Below are 22,690 nucleotides of genomic sequence, written 5' to 3'. Positions count from 1 at the left end.
CATACACATGTGCACTTACAAATTACTGTAATTACCCGAACGTATTATCTTAAGGCCACAGCATCAGAATTCAGCCAGAAGAAGATGCGAGCAATCACGATTCTGGGTGCTGCAGCAGCGCGCTGGGTGCGCACTGCACTGCACAGCAGTTCTTATAGTTCTTAGAGTTCTCAGTGTTCCTGTTCCTTTAGCCTTTACCTATAGAAGATTCATTCACATGTGCACGGCGCGGCGGCGTGGCGGCGACGAGAGCGATGTATCTGCGCCTGCTGATTCTTGCTGCACAGAGATCACATCAGATAACATGTTGCAGTGTGGTATTTGCGTATTGCCAGGAGCTTTTTTCAAATGTATATTTCCCCACTTTTGTTCTTTAGCGGCTTTCGGTTTCGGGTCTGTCCTCGACGATCCTCGGTCATCTTTCCTGCTGCTGCAGCAGCACAGCTTCACCATCATCGATCGAGAGTATAGGTAAAAACGAAGGAATTAGCTCTCAACTGAGTGATTTTGCATTCCAAAAGTTGCCCCCTTTTGATGGGATCCTTCCCATTGCCATAGCCCGGTGATCCTCTTGGTGTGCCTGTGCATTGGAAAGGCGGCTTAAACTCAACCATTAGGGAGGAGTTAAACAACAAAAAACATGAACAAAATATGAAGCCCAACAACCACCTTATAGAGTTATGCACTGCACAGCACACATCCAGATTCCGCTGCATATATATGCACTGCACAAAGCAATACACTTTTACACTCTGGGGCAAGATCAAGTTCAGGTTATTTTCTTATTTTTTTTTTTTTGACGAAAACTTCAAAACCCAACTACCATAATTTACTCCCCGCAGCCATCCTTTTTTTTTTTTGCACTGATATGAGCGAGTTGAGCTTCAATATTTTTGTAAAGGTTTATTTTTCGGTCTTTTGTGTTTACATGTTTTTTTTTGTGAAACTTTGCAAAATTTTATATGCAAAGGTATTACTTAGTGATGTTATTCATCTGACAAAAATTATGAATGATGTCTTCTCGGATATAAAAATAATGTTCAAACTAAATGATGACTATAATATAGTCGCAACTGATTTTATCAGTTGATAAATATCACAGCAGCTGAAACGCTTAAGTCTTTGGAAGACTCTCGAAGTCTCTCATTTGCATATAAAATGAGAGATGATGGGCAGCAAATTTGGATTAAAAATGTCATGAAATTTGTTTTCTGTTGTGTTTTTGTTTCGTTTTCTTGTAAATATACCTTCATTTATATAAGGTACAGATATATTTTTTGATAAATGAGATATTAATTAAAATTGACTTCTTTGGGGCATTTTTTTCATTTTAATGACAGGGTTTTAATATAATGGTCATTTTGTATAGTTTGTTTGAAAGTCTAATAATTTGAAGATGAAATTTTTCAAATTTAAGTTCCACTGGTATATTATTTAATAAAAACAAAACCATTTACTTTTAAATTATAGGATATTTCCAAACAATATTAATAACCCTAATAAAATAAGTATAAGTATAGTTTGGGTTTTAACATGAGCTTAAGGATCCTGAAAATTAAAAAATAAGTTTCATAGAAATTCTTAACTTCTTTTTATTTAACATGCATGTAAAGATAAAAAAGGAAACTTCTAAGAAAATTCATTATTATTTGTCATGTGACGCTTTCGTCGAAAAAAAATTCACTGGACAAAAATTCATAAACCTTCAACATCAAGATCTTAAACCTTTCTTTTCTTTTTTGCTAAATAGTAAAATGTTTATTCCCATTTAATAAAAAATGGGTATCCGAACTTGTCTAAACAGAGACACTTATAAAATTAAGAAAACAAACTTAAACGAAAAGTGTAATAAGACAAACTTTTAAAAATAAGCCTTATCACACTTTAAAAAAGTGAAATAAGGCCAAATTACGTCTAGAAATAAGACCAACTTTTTTTACGGTGAGGTATGCAAGCAACATCCCTGCTTTGGCACAATATAGGATTTGGGGAAGGTGCGAGGTTGAGTATCTGTTAAAAGTGAAATAAACCAATTTAATTTTATTTCACTTTGTTTAAGTGGAACAAGGCAAACTGTTTAAAATTGGCTTAAATACACTTTACAAGAGTGAAATAAGGCCAATTATTGAAATTTCAAATAATATGGTAAACATTTCTATTACATGTACCTGTACACATAAGACGCCTCAGAAGTAGAAAATATTTGAACATCCACAATTGTTGATAAGTACTACTGAAAATTGTCATAACTATAGCCTTCTATGTACTGTAACCCTTAAGAAAAAAAACTTTAACCGCCATTTTTTGACACAATTCTATAGTCTAAAACTTCCGTTACAAATCTTAATTAGAACTCGAAATACAGGACCGATTATCTTGTGATTTCAACACTGTCAAGAAATCAGCCATGAAGAAGACATTGTTAAATAAAATTAACTACTGAGTCGCACCAACTTGCTTCTGTATGTAAAGAGTCTGTTGAAAAACAGTAACTTTAATTTAAGACTTAAAAACATACCTGCAAAATAAGTTTGTCATATAAAATTTAAATGCCATTTGATTTCTAAAAACAACCTCCGAATTGTTTTTGAATGCAGTTAAAGCAATTATTTTATTAATATATGTATACAATTTTTCAATTTTTAAAAATATTTTTAGTATGTGTTATTTAGAAAATATTAATAGATTAGATTAAATTTGGTTTTCATTTTAATAACTTTGATTAAATTGTTTGTATTAAGTTTACAAGCAAAAAGCGTGGCTTAACTACCGTCTGCCTAATTGACAAATCATAAAAAAATAACATAGCTCAGTAATATATGTACTTAAAAAACTTTCATTCATAATTCTACTTCTATAGAGAAGAGATAGCCTGCAGAATTGATAAAATGTTTTAACTTCCATATCGTTATGCAAGATTATAACTTGATTTTGCGTCAGTATTTCGCTACCAAAGTATTCCTTCTTATTTTTTTAAGAACTGGAAATCTTTTAACAAAAGTGTAAAACATCTTCCTTTTCCTTTAAATTGCACAATGAGCATATAATTGGTAAATCATCACTACGAGGTATAAAATTCAGCTGTATAACTTCACCTCCCAATTTAACCATCATTGAAATTTCGAAAGCTATTATCGTCCCTAAAATAATTCCTTCTTGAATTATGTCAGTTGACAGAATTTTTTGGTTTGTTCAATTAATTTAGTTGATACTTCAAATAATCGTATTTCTGTTTTCCATCTCAGTAATATCTTATTTTTATATAAACTATTAATTTTAAAAATAAGCAAATATTACAATTTTAATAAAATATACAGGCACATATTTTATTTACCTGAAAACTTAAACAAACAGACACATAGACTTTTTGACGAGTGTTAACCTTGAAAAACAATATTCACAAAACTCAAAGTTAGTCTGTGGGTAATTTCAAATGTTCATAAGTTCAAAAGTCTTATTTGTAAATGCTTTACTGGCTTAAAAATGCCGTTGTAGTCGTCAATCAATAAATTGTGAAAGTTTCAAATTTGTCATCAAAAGTTTATAGTCCCAGAAATTTTTAATAACTTTATATACAGAATGAGTTGTAACTTATAAGTTTTTCGTTAATTAACCTTTCATTAGTTGTCTAAAATTTAAACATTGTCGCTTCATGTTATCAACGTTAATTTTTTTTAATTTTGAAAACACAACTTTTAACAATATCAACAACGACATGTCTTAATAGGTTGATTGTTTTATCAAATATGCTCGTTTCTCATGATTTGACAAGGTTCCATATAAATTAATCGGAGAGTCTTCCTTTAATAAATTTTACTTCTTTATTTTTTTTTTTAAATTTCTATCGCGGTCTAGTGTTTTTAAGTTCCGTTTTTTTAACGTAATCTTGACACAACCTTACATTTCACATTCACTCTTGTTAACATGTTAACGGGTTAATCCTTGAAACAAAAGGTGTTACATGAAAAATTCTATTAAAAAAAAAACACATTATTTTTTTTGGTTTTAATTTAGGTAAGTCGACTTTAATAAACATTTTAGACGAAAACTTTACAGACATGTTCTCTTATATGCCATTTTTTTCTTTAAAAAAACGGAAATGGGAATTCCCAGACTACCTTTATAAGTACTCGTACTTTAGGTTAAAATAACCAGCAATAATTAACCGATTTATTAAAGTCTTGCGTGAAAGCAAATCATTTTGCGAGTTATGTTGCAATGATGTGCGTGTTTATTGTTCAGAAAAACAACACTATATGAAACCAATACCTGCCCTACTGTTTAATAGTTAAAAAACAACAACAACACAAAAGGGTTATAAATATACAATTAGGGTAAATAGAGTGGAAGTTATAATGTTGTTCACACAAAAACAAAAGGAAGGTGTGTTATGTCATACTTTACACAAAATATGGCACAAGTCGAGTACTCAACTTATGCTACAATGTTAATAAATCGTTTTTTAGGTCGTGATTAATAACAACATTTTACCTTATAAATACTAAATAGGTGCCTACTAAACTTACTACATAAACTATGTTAATTTCTTATTTAATATTTTTTTAAGCAGTAGTTTGGAACGTAAGCAAAAAAAAAACTATAAACCTATTTAACTTTATTCAAATAGAAATGTAATACAAACAATTGAAAATCAATAAATGGGAAACTCTAGAAGTTAATTAATGGTTAAATTTTGCATCTAGAAGTAATTTTTAAGCTCAAGAATAAATGTTCAATAGCATTTTTATTGTCAAAACAGTTTAGTGATTGATACAGTTCTGGAAGTTATGTTTTTACCTACACACATTGAAAGTTAGAGCGCATGCATTTATATTTGGCTGTATTGAAGTCCTTAGGAATCTTCTGAAAGAGTTCATTTGGAAACCTGAGAGCTCCGATTCTGGAAAGAAGAGAAAATGGAATCAGCATTCCACAAAAACGAATGTGTCAGAAGAAATGTGTCATAGTCTGACAGTAACAATATCATCACGACAGAATTGTCGTTATATTTAACTGACAATTAATTTTCCTGTTAAATATTGCTTTTAAGACTTTTAAAAACTTAAACTTAACTCTTTATGAACACTAGGTCAGTTTTGCTAAGGAAACAAAATATAGGTTAAGGTTTCCACCAAATTCTTCCTTCAGTTGTCAATAAATCTACGTGTAAATCTTCGGAAATAAAAACAACAATTCCAATTTTGTTCCATTTTTTATCGAAACTATCTCAAAATCTCTTAGGTTTAACGGTTATTTTATTTATATACTGACGACGCTTACAAGTCCAAACCTATAAATTTTGTCTTCCTCGCGCACTAAGTGCCTAAAGAGATTTTAAATCTGACATTTCGATCCTTTTTCCTATTTTTGGAAATTTCTAATTGACCCTTTTCCCGTGGTCTTCTAGAGGTAAAACAGTACAAAAGTACAACTAGACCAAGAAACAAAGGTGAATCCCATCAGCAATTGTCATCATCATCTTCTTGGTCATCGTTATCAGTTTTCTTTTATTTTGTTCATAGAAATACACACATTGTTGAAGCCATTTTGTTTAAACCAAAAACCAAAAAAAAATATTTATGCAGATCTCAAGTTAGCGATAGTAGGTCAAACATAACAACAAATCTTTAACGAGCCCCCTCTCTCGAAAAACAAAAAATCTAAGCCTCAAAAAACTAAAAAGAGCTCCCAAATACCAAAACCTCAAAGACACACTCTATAAGACTCCTTTAAATGTAAAAGAAGAAGAAGAACAATTTACATTTTGTACAATGCAAACTAGGGCTTAAACTAGCATATTGTGCATATATCTTCATATTTATTCAGACCCCCCCTCCCCCCAAACTGTTCACATCCCTATGGGGCAATCTTTCTGTAACCAAAAATCTCAACTTATAAGTAAAGAAGGTAGAACAACAGAATGCCAAACATAAAATTCCGTTTGGTTAAGCTACATCATCATGCGCTTTTACCTAGTTTTGCTCCAATTTTATCAAGGATAGACATGGCGACAAGATGCGGTGTTGTTCTCGCACACCACCGTGCAGACAATGCACCGCACATTTTCAAATCATAAACGACAATCGTCGAAGGCTTCGACGGCGACGACGATGCTACGAGTTCTCCACAACAGAGTAACGCAAACGAAGTCTTGCGTCGGTATGGTTAGGTTGGTAGGTACCTATCTATATGAGGACAAAAGAAATCCGGGAACGCATTGCGAATTTTCTTTACGTATCTTTTTGACGCAGATATACATATACATACCTTCACAATCCAAGGAACAATGGTTCTATGGAAATGACAAAAATAGAAGCTCTGATCTCGATCATTTCTTCAATCTATAAAAGGTTGCTGTGATGGTCTAAAGAGCGAGAAAGAGAGGGTTGAGGTACGTGAATGACCCAATCCAGGGTGGCATTGGACGGCTTAGGCCTTCAAGCCTACGGAACCTACAACTCTAATCTTAATGATTTCTAAGACTGGCTGCTAAAGTTCTAGAGAGAACTTCGAAGTTTTAGGAATGACTAAATCCAGGGTGGTATATGAAGTCATAGGCCTTGAAGTCTTAATAAACTGGGTCTTGTAAAATTCAAACCCTCCAACTATTATCACAACTCTTAAAAAGAAATGATATGGATGGTCTACATGAAGCCTCGAGATTTGCGGATGACCCAATCCAGGTTGGTTTTAGGAGGTAGAATTGAAAGGCTAAACCCTTGGAAGAATCAACCCTCCAGCTCTCATCTTTTATATGATCTCAACGCTTTTTGATCGTCTTGATAGAACTTCAAGGTTCGAGGATGACCTTATCCAGGGTGGTATAAGAACTTTCAAGCCTTCAGGTCTACTTACACTGGTTCTTGAAGGAATGAGCCCGGTAGCTCTGATCTTGGTCATTAAAAAAAAGTTGCTTAAAGTAGAGAGAGGCCTTTGTAACTTCTGAAAAAAGACATAGTTTGACATTTAAGCCCCAACCTCAGTTGGTCAATAATATTTACATCAGAAAATAAAATTTAACATTAATACGTTGGATGTAACGCCGACTTCTTCAGATGTACTTTTCCTCGTGTCGTTACGGCCATGAGTCGAATTTACAACAAGTAGATTTTAACCCATCTGCTGTCTTCTACTATTTTTAAATAGGTTCGCTCCTGGCTTTAAATTTCCCTACGCATAAGACCTCCAGAAACGTTGGTTTGGACTACAAAAGTCCGATAGTTTCCAAACTATATAGACAACAACAGTCCGCTATAGAATTTTGTTTCTGTCTTATACGTGTCAATATATCGAGTAAGTGGTGCGGGAGGGGTATTGAAAAGGTTGCGATCACTACTTTGAGTTTGACCAGACCAATATTCGAGCAAAAGAAGCTCATTTCGAGGACTGGACTCCTATAGACAACCTCGACATTTGAATTTTATGCTCGACTTTACATTGTAAGTCGGCTCAGAAGTGTAATATGCATGCAGTAGCTGCAGGCTTGAAACTGTTTAATCGAATTATCAACCCACAGGGAATGGCAATAGCTCCAGCTATAAACGCTACTCCTGGACGGTTATGTTCGAATGTTCGACTATGATGATGATGGTGTTTCATGTTAGCCCATCAAAAACCAAAGCGAGAAAAAGAGAAGATCCCCAACATAACAAAATCCCAGCCTATAAGCATCATCACAAAACGGAAAACCTATAAAAGCGACGCAGAACATTTTCTCGTGCTGATTAATGTCCTCAAGTGAAGAAAAAAACGGAGTGTTCTTCTTGCAGGATTTTCCGGGACTTTGGTCTATACCATCGTGGTAGTCGTCGTTACACACATATTTTTGTTTTTTTTTCTAATCGTCATTCCACAAAGCTTATAGAGAGAGAGATGATGTACACAACTGGAGCTGGCTAGCTGCGCAGCACAGCTCTACACTGCAGCTCTGTACGGGCTATAGTTATATAGGAAGGCATAGATGGCGCGATCTTTTTGTTTTTTGCAGGCAATATTGCAATGTTATGTTTGTACATCAGCACAAGCGCTTCTTATTATGAAATTGAATGCCATGGAACGTGAGTGGAACATGGGTGACCGCCCATTAGAATGACGGAAATATTTTGAATTGCATGTTACCGATTGGGGCGCGCTACTTACAGTACATACATACATATAGGACTTTGTACTATGTGTTTCGTTGTGTCTTGAAAGTTTTTTGTTCTTTAAGTTTGGAACGAGTACACACTGGATGTGAATGTATAGGAAAAAGAAACTAAATTAGAATTTATGGGAGAATTTTGTAATGATTTGGCCATGGGAAGAAATTCACTTAGTGTAAAAAGATAAATGTGGTGAATAACATACACTTTGTGGCCATAAGCCAGGTCGATAGACCTCTTTTACCTGCAATAGGCGCCAATATCGGTTTGTGTTTAGAAAAGTGTCTTTGGACATTGGACATAGTGACTTTGAGTGGTTTTGGAGGTCCTTAACACTTAATGAGGTTTACATTCATGGATGTTCTTTTCAAGAAAATATATGAAGAAGTTATAAATAAGAGGCCTTATGGCGAGTTGGACATCGAAGCACTATTGGGTTGCCAGGGCAACTAAGACTTAAGAACAATACAAAAAATCGAATAGGAAAAATTGAATTTTTCTTAGCATAGAAAGGGCTTATAGACCCAATATCGTCTCTGTTTTCCTCCTTTCTTAATACGTTTTTTTATTAATTTTTTATTATTGACATCTAAACGAGCCGCTCAAAATGCCTTAACTCTCCATAGTTTTTTGGATGATGAGCTTTAGTACTTAAAAAACACAGAAAGTTTTAGGATATGAAATTAGCATTTAGGCAAATGAACGAAACTTTTTCCATTATATTCTAGAATTAATCAAGCTTTTACGAACAAGTTTCAAAAATGTCTTCAAAACATTAATCTTGAAGAGTTTAAGAAAAATATCATCAATTCTTTAATAGTATTATTTATATAATAGAAGTCTATGCCTAAAATTAAATGCGTACTTAACGCTGTCCTTACGAAATTCAAGTACACAAAACATACGAACAAACATACAAACAAAACGAAAGAATGGATAAGCTAATGTCAAGGCTGTAACAATATTAAAATGTTAAGAACGTTGAATCATTCCCTAAAGTTTTGAAATACATGACAACATCAAATCAAACTATTTTCTTAAATAAAATTACTGCAGCTGAAAGTTTATCGAATGTTCTGTGAATTTAGAGAATTTTGATCAATCTTTTGAATTTTACATTTGTTAACACGACTCTGGCTCATCCTTTATGTCGATGGTTTTCTATTAAACATTTTTCATTGAGACTTTGATATTTTTCTAATGTTTCTTTAAGTTTACAAGTTTCCAAATTTTTTTAAGGATTCTCTTTCAAAGAGATGCCAATATTAGTAAAATAGCTAGCATATAAAAAATTAGAAAAAACTTAAATTGGTTAAAGAGTTCAACATAAAAAGAGAAGTTTGTTGAAGACAAAGTTTTCAGATGTACATTTTCCATGATTATTTCTTTTGTTACGCAGTAAACGCAATTCTTTTGTGTACCAAGGGTGGCTAAAGAAAATTCTAATGTATCAGCAATTCCAGAAATAGTTAAATCTTCAGATAACAGCTGGAAATTAGCTCTTCTGAAATCTAAATTATATAAGCAATCAAAGGAATTACTGTGTTCAGTAAGGTGATTACTTAAATCAGAAAAATGTCCAAAGGTACATTAAAATCACCTAGAAGTAAAATATTGGTGTCAGCGCTGGACAAATTTATAAGAAGGTCTTATGCCAAGGAGAAATCGTCATAACCAGAGTCCCAGCTTTTTGGAGGAATGTAGACTTTTAAAATGATAATAGTCTTAGTTTGTACCATTATCTTTACACATGTCAGTTCAATTGATTATTCAAATGAAAAAGATACAGAAGAAGAAAACATGTATTTTTTACAGCTATGAGGACTACTCCACCTAAATCTTTTGCATTACCAACATGACGTTCGTTTCTGTAAACTTCTACCATTTGCCTGAAAAGTTCTGTGTTGGAAAAGCTTGAATTAAGCCAAGTTTCTGTCATAACGAATACGTTGTGTTGAAATGATTGGGAGTTTTCTGATCTTAGTGCACCTAATAGATGAGCTGCAAGGAATGCTCTTGGTAGATTCTGGCGTTGTAACTGAGTCCAGACGAGATATAAAAATTATTTTTGGTTTCGAGACAGCTTTGATAGGGATGGAGTTGTTTATTACGGTTCGTGTAACGAAGTCGCTATTGGAAGCTAAATTTGAGTCAGCAGTTTGAGTTATATGGGGGGTTCTGGTGGGATCTGTTTGTATTAGGGTGATGTTGACATCTTTTTTAAGATGAATTAACAAGAAATATGTTCTTAAGATTGAAAAAAAAATCCAAATATCCTGAATCCAAAGTTATGAAAGACGATGTGACCTAGATTTCCATTTTAAATGTAGGCTCATTTCGGTTTTGACATACTTAACTTGAAGACAAAAACAATTTTTTCATTTTATATAAACAATTTTATACACCCATGTGATTGTTTTGTACAAATAAATATAATTGAATAAGTCACTTTATTCAAACAAACCTTCCACCAATTAGACAGCGACACTTAATTTCGATACAAAGTCTCAAAACTCCTTGGCTAAACAGCTGGTAGGTAGTTAATTTATAATCTAAGTCATTTACAATTTTGTAAGTCTTTTTCAAAAAAGCAAATAATGTGCTTTCACATGCATTTCAATATTTTTATTCTTTTTTTGAATTTACTCCAATTTAAATAAAATTTAACAAAATTACTTATCCGTGACAATGCTAATGCCCGTCTAAGCCAAAAAAAACTACATCGTCTATTGCCACATTCAGCACCGCAACCTCCAACTCCACCTCCACACTCTGAACTTTTATTGCAATAACGAAACTCGACCTCAGTAGTAAAAGATCTACGATCACCACCAACCGACCAACGGCAACGGACCATCGCGTATAGCGTCGCATTGGTCTTCGAAGTCTTCGTCATCGTTCGGTTCGTATAGTTAGGCCGCAGAGAGTGCGCACAGCACATCCCGCATGATAAATTAACTAAACGAGCAATTAATTTTATTCCGCTGGGGTAATTTCAAGTAAGTTTTCTCAAAAAAAGCCCACCACGCCAACACCATACTTCTTCTATACTCGACAGCCCCCCTTCCAACCTTCCGTGTCTTAGTGCATGTTTGTATGGTCCAATCGCCAGGTCTCAGGTACGCTGCGCTGCTGTGCCAGACTCTGATGATATGAAGAAAAATCATGTGGAACTTGCGCTCAGGCTCTAGCATCAAAACCACCACCAAACAAGAACTATCTTCCTCCTCGAGACTTCAGAGTGCAGCCTCATTACAAGCCATACAACCAGGTAATGAATTTCGGATAAACACAAACGTCCTTCCCTACCTCGAGTCGCATCTACCCATCGTCGGTCTCTTCAAGAACGGAGATTCTGAAAAATTATGAAGAGTTATGCCATCCAGAGTCAAACATGGAATTTCCATTGACAAAAAAAGGAAACCGCAACAAATCTCCATCGCCCTCACCACCGTCGAAGCTTCGTCGTCGTCGTCTCAAAGCCATGTGAGCTCGAGCATGGAAGACCAATCAGAGATGCAAAAAGTAAAATTACACATCGCGTCGTCTCTTGACGAGAATCTTTTCCAAAAAGCCTTCTGATCTCGTGTGATGGTTCCTTAGATGGACCAACGATGACGACGAGAAGCGACGCGACGGATGAGGATGGATGTGGATAGATATAGATGGCTATGGAGTTTGGGGAATTCTCACAAAAGGAGCACACCAACATCAGAGCCCTCATACCTCGTACCTGCATATTGATAATTACTCTTCGTCAGCGCTGCATACTGTGTGATGCTTGAGCTTGAGCCTGACTCTGACTCTTGGCCAACTCGCTGCTCTGATGGAACTTTGTGATGATGCTGAAGAGCTGCACTCACTGATGCTGGGGTGCTGCTGTTGATGTTGCCTTGAAGATGATCGAATGCTTTCAGGGATTCGTGGTGTTGGCTTTTCGGCGACTGGCTAGAGTTGAGTGCCCCCAGACAAATGTGTCATTGTGCAGGCAAATGGTTATGCAGCTATATCAGGCTATGGTGATGATGATGCCGATATACTGAGATGCCAATGCGACGACCAAGATGACGACGATGATCATCAACTCATATAAGAGAAGATGGAGGATTGTGAATGGAGTGGTGGAAGAGGGCTGGGCGCATAGTAATTAGCTACAAAAAAAGGGCGCGTATGTCCATTTCTCATGGTGGATGGTGAAGGTGGCGTTTGCGCTGATGTTACTGATGCTTCACTGAAGCTGTCCCAGTCCCATACGCACCTCGTTCTTCACAGATTTTCTTCTTTTATTGGTCTTGTTTTTGTTGTTATTACTCTTGTTGGTCCTTCCGAAAAAAGAAAACAAAATACAAACACATCAAACATAAAAATACAAATCGGTACTTTTCGTTTTTATTAATTTAAATTGGCATTTCGTTTTTAATTTAGAAGAAAGAAAACAAAATGAATTCATTTTTTTGGTGAAGTTCTCGAATTCATCTTCATACCTGGCTTTCAGAGTTAATTGCCGAAATGCTTGATGATGACGAGAACAACCAGAGATGTCGGAGTGTTATGTCTTATGATAAGTATAGTTGGTTATAACAGCAGGAACACAGCAACAGGTTGCATGGTGCATCATCAGTTCTTCTTCTTGCATCAGACTTTTTAGGGTTCACTTCACACACATCACAAGCCGACAAAATAACCGAAAAAATAAAGATTGATATTATGTGGAAATGAGAAATAACATTTTTTTTAAAAAGGATGGATTAAGGTTGAATGAGCGCGGTGTAAAAGGTTGCTGATCCTGATCTCATCAAAGTCCGAGTGAAGGCATCAGTAGAGAGCGACCGAGGATTAAATTGAATTACCCGTTTCAGCGGCCAAGCGGCTGGCGCACAAAGTGTGTGTTATTGATACTTTAAGTAAGTTTGTGACTTTGCACAGGAATGGAAATGGGAATGGAGCCACATTAAGAGAAGCGTTAATGAAAGGGTTTAAGTTTTGTTATTAATTGTAGATACTTCCGAGCGGTGTGAAAAGTGATAAGGTGCAGCTGGATTAAGTACCCAAAATATAGAGTGTCAAAAGAAAACACCTTGAACCTTATTAAGTTTAAATAATGATATTCCTACAATTTTTGAACCAAACTGGTCTTAAAGCTTTACAGTCAATGAAATGACAATCTTCATTAAGATAAAGAGTCACAATTTACTGAAGGCTATAATCTAGCTTCGCACTCTCTCCTGTTGACTTGAAATATGTACCATTCTTAAATTTATGTCTACGCAGAATACTTTCGATGCGGTAACAGTTTCTGTCTTGACACTTAATTTTACCTGAATTACAAAATGGCTCCCAACAATAAACTAACAACATTTTGACAGTTGATAGTGACCGTATTGCAGCATCTGTCAAATTGGCTGTCAATTGTTTATCAGATAAAGCACTATAGACGGAAATGATAAAATGAATAATTTTAAGGTTATCATGATTCTCCTTTAAAGAGAAGACTTTTAACAGTGCGGTGCACAATAATGAGCCCAACAATTCTGAAAACAGTCAACTAACATTTTTGAGTCCAAGAGATCCGTCAAAATATTTACCGGAGTGAGCGTGTGCAGGAGAATCTGACCATAAGGCCCTTGAAAGACGGCAACGTGGATAATTTTTCGTAGCAACGATTTTGGAGGCCAATTCACTGGTCCGTAACGTGAAACTAACCGCGAACGAACGTTCCTTTCAAATAATCATATTTTGCCGTCTTATTGAAATAACAGCTCTTTTAAATAATTCTGTTGTTCAATGAATGAGCGAAAAAAGTCATTTGACTGTAACAGAACTGTAAAGAATTGCGCACCAATTATTCCACCAACCCGGAAAACAAACCAAGCTGTGAGTTTTAGTGGAGATAACAGTGTCTCACCAAAACTCAAGGATTATCATCACTCCAAAAGTGAGCTTCACCGCTAAACAATCTTCTCGCAATAAGTATTTTGAACAGAACTATGATTTTCGAAACAAATTTTTACATTTAATAACGTTGTTTAAGTGTCAGTCTAAAGACAAAATAGCCGATAGGAAAAATAGTATTGCTAACATAAAGTTTTAAACCTATTAAACACCCGTTATTAAAGAAGTGCTTTTTGTACAATAAAACTCTGAATAAGGTTTTTTAGAAGCCTTGTAAGAATTCTGTAGATTTTCTACCTTTTTAACCAAAAAAGAACTGAGTCCCCTAAAATGCAAGTTAATAAATCGTGCGCACGTGTTTGCCAGACTGCACTGCTTACAAGAGGGTGGTCGAGGGTGACTTAGATCAATAAGATCAGCGGACTAACTTCCCTATTTATTAACAATAGCTATGAACCATATTCATAAAAAGTGCATTTAGTTGGAATTTTCATATCTCTCGTTGTACATAATTTAGCTTTAGGCCATCTTATGGATGGAATATCTTTTCAAGTTATTCGGATTTAAAAGAATAAAAATACCTGCAACAAAAAAAAAAAGGAAATTATCATCACAAATTATAAAACAATGGTTGTTGTTAGTTCCTATAGAGCTCCTATATATAAGACCCCAAAACCAAACCGCATCATCACACCGACAATAGACCACACCGCACCGCCTTTCTGCACTTTCTTCGATCTTTTTTCCCAACCAAAAGGTATTGCTTTCTTGAAGGTTTAAGCCTTATTGAATCGGATATACTTAAAGAAGGCTGCAGTAAAGGAGTAAATCTAATAAACTAGTCGTTTGTTCAAATTTTCCAATGCAACGGATGGTATTGCTTTGGTATAGGGTTTTCTTGAAGCCGGTTGAATTTCATCGATTCATCGAAAATTTTTTAAATTTAAGTTGTTGGGTTTTTATTTTATAAGAAGAAGTACCGTGCTTCAAAAGCAGCAGCAGCAGCGTGTGTTGAGGATGAGAGGAGCTATAACTATCGGTGCTGGTTGAGGTTTAAGTTGAGGAAGAGGATACTACTTGCCGCGCAGCTTATTGCTCTTGGATGGTGATGCTGGGGCTATAAAGAATCGAAAAACCAATAAAACTCGAACTCAGGTGAATGAGGAGCATTCCAATGTGTGGCTATGGATGTGAATGTGGATATGGATATGGAGGAAGCCCACCACAACAAATCGTTGTCATAAAACAAGACCAACGAGCGGATAATTCCATAAGAGTTTTCCCTCTGTTTTTCTTTCGGGTTTTCTTTTAAGACCTCTCTCTATGGATGCAGCTTGGAAAACCATAGACTACACGAGCCGAATGGCACATTGCGGTGCTATTTGGCTGATGGTACTTCTTCTACATCAGTTTTTGTTGTTGTTGGTTTTGTTAGTTCAGTTGAGTTGAGTTGGTTTTGTTAAAGTATCTTCTATGATGTTTAGTGGAAGGAAATGTATCTATAGGTTGCATGGATTGGATATACTTACTCTTGTGCTGTTTCGCTACCATGTTGCACGCTGTCCGAAGATATGACCACTATTTATTTGCCCCTTAAGAGATCTTCCTTGTTTGATGGTGGCACAGCTGATAGTTTTTTTGTTGTTGTTGGTTGTTGTATTTTCAGTAGGACGACGACGGCGGTTACCATGTGCCATGTGTTGTTTTTAAACTTTTGGCCAAAAGAACTATTGTTGAACTATACCTCTCTTTGGACAATTGTAACTGCACTCACTTACATTGTTCTAAGATCTAATATTTGCCGAATGATGACGGCAATAGTACGAGCTGGTCAGTATAAAGTAAAATACCAGTGGTCAATATGGAGTCTCTGATGATGACGCGATGGGCAGGGAGAGGTATATATATATCACCATTTCTGCAGATGCACTTATGCGGATTTTGCAAAAACTTGTGAACAATGTTAGAACTTTGTGCAACATGCACAAAACAGTTATACCTTACCTTCGAAGAAAAGACATTAAAATATATATGTACATATGTGATGTGTGTCTATAATATTTTCAGCCAATGTATAGTCATGAATCTATAAATGCTAAGCGGAACTTTCACGATTTTATACCTTGGATGAGATGTTTTAATAGGCAACATGCAAGAAGTGATCGCTATACAAAGAGGCTTGGTCCTTAAGATATTTTTTTTTATTCTTAGGTTATTTTGATTGAATTAGTCTAATTAAAGAAATAATTGGTGTACTCGTAACGACATCTAATTAAGTTGAAAAAGTTGATCGATTTTAAATTTTTTTAAAAAATTGTTTATGAACTTATTTGAACCAGTATAAAAAAAAAATTGGAAAAATTTTAAGGAAATAATAGGGTTCTACAATTAGACCTTGCGATAGTATACAAAATTAAAGTTTGTTTAATCAAAAAACCAAAGATTTACGTTTATTGTCACCCCTTCGGTATTATTTCGTGATATATATTGCTCTTTAAAAATAAACGTAATCTACACCAATATTTTCCAATTTGTGCCATAAAATTGTGACAAACCTGGTTTTTTCAACACTGTGCGCAGAAATATTCTCAATTGGTTCTGAGCGACGATTCTGTACATCACTTTACTTATCCCAACAGCTAAAGCGCTTTTACTGTTGCGAACTGTGACAGTATTTGCATAATTTTTTAAATTTTGAAAACATCAAAGCGTTTATCTAATTTCAGTAATATCGAAATTTTGCTTGTGGTATGTCAAAAGATGACAACTTCAAAAGTGACATTCGTCAAAATAACGTACTATCTAAAATTAAACCTCGATAGATTTCTAAATTGTTAATTAAGATTTTAATTCAATTGAGGTGAAATTAACTAGTTTTGTTTAAATCGATTTATATTTAGTTAAAGTGCAATAAAACTTAACAAAATCAACGTTAATAAAGAGAAGTACACTTAGGCGTAAACTCACTTTTTTATATTTTAATCCTATTTTTAACAAAAACGACATTTATTTATATTGTAAACACTGTAGACGTTTTCTATCATCTGTTGGGCGGTTCACAAAAGAGCAACTTGTGTCTTAGTTCTTAAGCACGTGGCAATAAAAATCTTACCTTTGGCTTTGAAAGTTTCGCAAAATTTCTAATTTGTAACTTTTTCCATATAAAATTCTGTCTTGGAAACTACAAATAAATTCTATATTGTAAATGTATTTCCAACACCAAATTTTGTAAAGTAAAGCGCAATTTAAAAATTGAAGATTGTATTTCAAATCAAATCAAATCAAATCGAAACAAAGAATTTTGAAATATTGCGAAAGTACTATTTAACGACTACATAAGTCCAAAAGTTAATTCCAAAGAAATATTTTGGATTATTAACTTTATATTCTTATAACGTATTTTGGAATGAAAAGTCAAGACAATTTTACAAAATGTGTGTCTTTATTTCTCTGGGAACACGTTTCTTACTATTGCAAAAATCAGCACAAGTTGAGCACCCTGTTTTTAAAAAATAAAAAATGGCAAAATACGATTTTCTTTAACAATTTTTCATCCAAATAACTTTTCAGTATTGAGTATCAGGATTGAGATCAAATTCTAAAACTTTGACAAAAAGAACCAAATAACAATTGGATTTGTACACAATCAAATTTAGGCTTCCAGGAACTCGAAATTTCAGAAGATTATTTTGGAAGAAAAACATTCTGCTTTTTAAAAACGCTGTCGAAATGTTATGACAAACTTTCTTATTTCCCTCCTAATTTAGAGGCTTGGAAAAAAAAGGGTTGCAATGTCTCCATTTTTTGTACATTTGTCAATTATTTGATTTTTCCCGAATTTTAATTTTGCTTTTTCAATTTTTTTTTTCAAAATAAAAAAATATTTCCGGCGTTTCTTTGAAGCTTTAAATTATATATTTTGAGTTCTAGATTTTAAGAACATGAATCGAAATTTGCATTTTAAGACATGACTTTATTTTTATGAGATTACAGCGAATAATATTATTGGTGGGCAACTTAAAAGTGCTATGTTGCCAACATTGAAAGTAAAATGAAAATGAAATGAAATTGAAATTGGCAGCTGCTGAAAATAATATGAACTCAATATTGTTAAGAGCGTGAGTTATTTTACTTTCAAAATTTGAAGACAGACAGGGCTGTAGTATAGTTTCAACTATTTGTGAAATGAAACCTTGAAGGTACAGATCAAAAAAATATTCTCACTTGAAAATGATTTACAGCGATTAGTAAATTTAATGTCACCGCCCTAAAAATACTTTCATGCTTCTTAAAGCACACGATTTTCATTCATTTGCAATAAAATGTCAAATTGTCATTGTCTTTTGTTTTCTTCTATATTTTTTGTCTTGAAGTTGGATACTTTACAAACAAAAATTTCCTTTTATAAATCGATAAATTTCCCATTTGTTCATAATACAACGCTAATCTCTTTGCCTATTACGAAATACCATAATTTACATAAAATTATTACCACAGAAGCTCTTTCTCTATCTACCACCTAACTATATGTTTCCAGACTCCCGATGGTGCTGTAGCAGTTGGTGCATTCCAGCTTCAACCCAGCTCAGTATAGTACATCACCTAGCATCCTGATGGCTGAGTGTGGTATACCTTTTAGGTGAACCTTCTTTACATTTATACATCAATTGCAACCAGTAGTGCGCAACCAACCAACAAAAAAGATAAACTACAACTTTTAGTGGAATACAAATAAAAGAAACAATTTGATTGTGAAATCTCCATTGAGCTCTATTTAGACGTGCCGACACTTTCTGCGCTGCTTGAACAATTCACAGCATCCCGCTGTGATTATTTATACTGCAGCGCGATCTGTGACTATGTTTCATCGACGACGACGATGGTTGTTTTTTTCATTTGTTCATTTTATTTCGTTTCAACGATTTGAATTTGAATTATTTGTGAATTGAAATTTATTGATTAGTTGAAAAACATTGAGTTTTTTCTTCCACCATTTACCGCCACCGTCGCTCGTTTTTGTTGATTTTGGTTAAAATTATTGTTTACTTTAGCCATCATCAGCTAGATTGCGGTTTAGTTAAGTTTAACATTTAGGATTTATTCCCAAAATCAGCGAGGACCATCAAGTGCAGATAAAATGTAAAACTTAAAGAAAAACGGCAGCTATGGCGCGCGGTAAACTTTCAAAAAGAATCTGGTTAGTTTTTTTTACTATTTTGTTGTTGTTGGTCGAGTCAGCAGCGAAATGCTGCTTATTTATTAGGTGTATAGTGTAGCTATAAAAATCTTTAAGAAAAATAAAGGAATAAAAACATTGGAATTTCGAAATCTGTTTTTTTCTTTTTATATCCCATTTGGTGTTAACTAAGAGAGCAGCCCACAAATCACCCGTCGTGGGTTAGAAAAGTGTCGAATCTTAAACTATTGAATATGGTTTTTTTTCACTTCACCGAAAATTTATGGCACTCATACTTACTTAAGTTAGGATACCAATTTTTGTTGGTTGTTATATTTTCTAAATGACTTTTGAACGGATAACTTGTATAGATATAAGAATATATGTGGTTTTTAAATATTAGGCGCTGTCAATTTTCTTTTCATAAGCAGAATGAAACTTCATGATGCAATAAAGTTATTATACTTATACCATTAAATTGTTGGACGTTTTAATAGCTTTAAAGTCATAAAAATGTATGTAATAGAGAATTTCGTATAAGTGGTACCTTATTAGGGATCGTCAAGAACGTAAATAAAATTGAGGACTCAGCAATTCACAGAGGCAATAATTAAATGTTGAAGAAAAATGAAATTTTTATTTTAAAATAAAAAAAAATTGAGGAAATTATTTAAGTTGAAATCATAAAAGGTTCAAATGACTTTATCCTTATATACAAATATATAGAAAGTTTTAGATCAGTAAAACTTAAACTTAGAAATTGTGTACAAAATATAATGGTGGATTGGTCTGTTATTAAACGCTTGTTATTTTTAAATTTAAATTAATCAAATTAAGTGTGAGATATCATCAACATTTTTTTAACTTTTCAATATCGGAAAAGTCCAATTTTCTATTACTAAAATAAATAAGGTGGGTGCAACAGTCTGTTGAGAACTAGGGCCTAGTGACTTACAACTATAAAACATTCCTGTGTACGAGTACAGTTAATACAGATGGAACTATTACTCTTCAGCCTAAATCAGGTTGAATTTGATTTTGAGCACCAAAATGATTTTGATATTTTCGTATAAATCGAAGCCTTCGGGATCAAATATAAGTCAGATCTCTGTGATCCAGTTCACCTCACTTTTATGAGATTATGCTTTTTTATCACTGTTGTGGGACTTTAAATATGCATTGTCTTGCTGGAACAACATGGCGTTTATCTTCACAGCATCTGATATAGGCCAAAAGAAGCTAATAAGCAACGATCAAAACCACTCTCCCTTCACAGTGAAGTCCTAGTCTTAAAGATGTATGGACCGAAGACGCCACCATTAAAAATATACAACGAATAGTGCCATTTAAAGGAAATTAACTAGATCTTGGATCTTATTCAAATAATCTTACTAAAGTACGTGGGTTATTTATCGCTGGAAGCTATTTTTAAATTAATATTAGGGTCAGTTTCCTGCTACTTCTCCAAAACCTATTCAACAAATTCAAGTAGATATCTGTGGCTATTCTATTTCAGCTCTTTACAAATTAATAAACTAGGTAACTTAACCGCACATACATAATCAGGTCCTAGTTACATACAACTTTGAACTATTTCTGTGTGTGAGTAATGTCTGGAATGAATCAGACCTACAGTTTTATGCCGAATCCAAACGACAAATTTGAGCAAGATTCTTTTCTATGATAAGAATTACTTTTGAATTTTTTTAAAAAAAGGCAGGACCCATTAAAAAAGAATGTAGGTCGTTCATACAGGGACTTAACCTAAAACCTTGACCAGCTGCCAACGATCAGCCGATATTGTGCCATCATCATCGCTCCTGTCATTGGCCACAACCACAACATTGCCCTTCGTACGTCACTGAAACGGGCTGGGTTTCTGAAAGGATTGAGGGGAGTGCTAGTGTTGTGCACACAAGGCCGTTTTGGTGTCGGTATGGCTCCCTCAAGAGACCTTTTTATTTAAGACGTGAAGTCTTTGGCGGTCCTTTCTGCAGCAAAAACACCACTCTTAGCCCATTCAACGCGAGCAGCTTGCTCCGGTGTCCTCCCAGCCTCCAATGATTCACCAGACGCCTTCAGTATTCTCGCATCTTCCCAATTTTCTTTATAAAGGCTTTTCAAGAGTTTCTGCTTACTATTTCTGGATGTGCTCTCAGTAGTAGTGGTAGGGCCATTCTTCATAACCCTGGAATTATTTATTGCGACCTTCCTACTCTCGTTGCTGCCAACAGCAGAAGAGGGTCCATAGATTGCAATTACTCCCTTCTCTGCGTTAGCCACAGGAGATACGGCAACAGGCCTTAGCACCAAACTGCTACCCGGTCTTGAAGAGATACCAGTCTCACCATTTTTTGTTTACATTTATACTTGGTCCCACGAAATGCGAAGAAAGAGATTTCCGTCCGTACAGATATTCACATTATACAGATAATGCTAGTTGATCCGGAAGTCGCCAGCTATCCGGACATCTGGGAAAGCCCCTAAAGTCATTTTCGACGTTTTTAAAAATTTGTAAAATCGTAGAATATGATATATATGATATATGAAATTCTGTACTTTAGGTATGTATGTTTTAAGATCTAGTGATCCCACTGTACGAGTTTCAAAAACCAGTATTAGCTGCATGTAAATTTGGTTTGACATTTACAAAAGGTGCTGAAATATCAAAATTTGGAATTAGGTCTCCACCTTCAACCCGTTTTAATTGGATTAAAATAAATAAAAGAACTTAATTGTTTTCAGAAAAGCGAAAAAGAAAAACCTCCGTCTAGAAATAAATGTTAAAGAATTGAAGAACTTAAAAAAATAAGCTCCCCTAAAACTCACTCATCTTTCTTACCCTCAAAGCCAAATTAAACGATTTTGCCATTTCCTTCTCATTAATAAGTTTCATCTTTTGTTTAGAAAAAAAATATCAAAAAATAATCGTTGCAAGTACTCCCTGAAAGTCGTGACAATTTACCAATATATAAAAACAATATTCCTACCTTTGCTACAGCAGTGTTGATAAAATCAAACCGATAACCTGTAAGGATCTTCTTAGCCTCAGACAATCTCAACACTTTTCATTACTTCCATTGTAGTCTATTGTTTTTAAAGACTAAAAATATCTTAACAAAAAAAGAATACACAAGAACTAAATTCCCCCTTTGTGACTATCCAGAAAAATTAAAAATGAAAAAATCGAGGAATAAAATGTTTTTTAACCAAAAGCGCGAGGGCGTAACTTCAGCGCACATCTCTTCAGGCAGTACACCATCTATCTTCCTATCTATCTACTGTTAAATTGTTCATCCTGTATCCACTACATACCACAGGGATGGGGACAGGGACAGAGACTGAGTCAGAGAGCCATAAGCACTCCATATAATCTAATAATTGTGCTTTGCCAATCAACCTTTGTGTTTTGTTGTTGTTGTTGTTTCCTCCTGCTGGTTCCTTTTATTTCCATCAGGAGCTTATGGTTTTTATTTTTGTT

At 34.4% G+C, this 22,690-nt stretch overlaps 1 protein-coding gene across 1 annotated transcript in view; it reads left to right on the top strand.

Moving 5' to 3' along the window:
- The window catches only part of LOC129952912 (cadherin-related tumor suppressor), a 257,350-nt gene that overhangs the window by 209,093 nt on the left and 25,567 nt on the right, over positions 1–22,690 (top strand). The gene's annotated exons all lie outside the window — the stretch shown is intronic.

The sequence above is a fragment of the Eupeodes corollae genome, chromosome 3, assembly GCF_945859685.1.
Source record: "Eupeodes corollae chromosome 3, idEupCoro1.1, whole genome shotgun sequence".
Lineage (NCBI taxonomy): Eukaryota > Metazoa > Arthropoda > Insecta > Diptera > Syrphidae > Eupeodes > Eupeodes corollae.
Note: the sequence above shows the minus strand (reverse complement) of the source record. Positions and strands in the feature narration are given on the sequence as shown.